Source organism: Cornus florida, unplaced genomic scaffold (genome assembly GCF_030987335.1).
Source record: "Cornus florida cultivar Cherokee Brave unplaced genomic scaffold, ASM3098733v1 CherokeeBrave_3.0.0_Hap2_Chr09, whole genome shotgun sequence".
Classification (NCBI taxonomy): Eukaryota; Viridiplantae; Streptophyta; class Magnoliopsida; order Cornales; family Cornaceae; genus Cornus; species Cornus florida.
The window spans coordinates 4,262,140-4,263,158 of NW_026775579.1; the positions used below are offsets into that span (position 1 = coordinate 4,262,140).

At 37.6% G+C, this 1,019-nt stretch overlaps 1 non-coding gene across 1 annotated transcript; it reads right to left on the reverse strand.

Annotated features, from left to right (window-relative positions):
- Nucleotides 1–223: 223 nt before the first annotated feature.
- Nucleotides 224–332, reverse strand: LOC132275791 (small nucleolar RNA R71). Its single transcript, XR_009470739.1, has one exon. It is a non-coding gene; the product is annotated as a small nucleolar RNA R71 (small nucleolar RNA).
- Nucleotides 333–1,019: the final 687 nt, after the last annotated feature.

The following is a 1,019-nucleotide window of genomic DNA, read 5'->3' on the forward strand; positions in this document are numbered from 1 at the left end:
AGCAATAAAGAACCACATAAACATTTGGATGAATTTTTGGAAGTTTGTTCAACCGTAAAAATCACGGATCTTCCAAAAAAAATTTTCCAATTGAAACTTTTCCCTTTGACTCTTTTGGAAAAGGCTAAATATTGGTTCAACAACTTGAGGGTAAATTCAATCACATCTTGGGCTCAACTACAATCTGAATTCCTAAAAAAAATTTACCCCGCAAGTAGAACCAATGCTATGAGAGCTTCTATCCGTGAATTCTCCCAAAACAAAGGAGAACCTCTGCATGAAGCATGTGAGCGTTTGAACGATTTGTTACGGAAATGTCCACATCATGACATTCCTAAGTGGCAATTAGTTCGTTGCTTCAATGAAAGCTTATCCGATACCCAAAAAGGTATGGTTGATGCTTCATGTGGAGGAGCCTATTTGGACAAAAATGAAGACGATGTGTGGCATATTTTTGATCGCATGAGCGAAAATTCAATGCATCGTTCTTCAAAGTCCCAATTTGGCCAAAATTTGAATGGAAGAGGGAAGAAAACCTCCAGTCTTTCTCAAGTGGAGAGTTCCATGGAGATTGCCGCTAAGGTTGACACTCTTACTCAAAGGTTTGATAAATTCCTTTTGAGCCAAAACCCGGTAACTCAAACAACCAACTCTTTCCATTCTCAAAGTGTGATGTGCATGACTTACTCTAGTTATACTCATAATACTTTCAATTGTCCTCTTAGACAAAGTTTTCTGAGTGAGTATCAAGAACAATTCAATGTCGTTTTCATTCATCCGGGAAGTACTCCAAATTCTAACTTCTACAATTCCGGATAAAGCGATCTTAACTTTTCTTGAAGAAATCAATGAAGAGGTATCATTCCTCCTCTTCTTCAAAATTCCCAAGAAAAGTATGTGCCTCCCCACCTTCGAATTGCAAAGTTTCAAGAATACCACTCTCCATCTTATCCTCCTCCAAATCTGAATCAATACTCCAATCTTCAATTTACAAATCATCAATCTTGCTATCATCAACC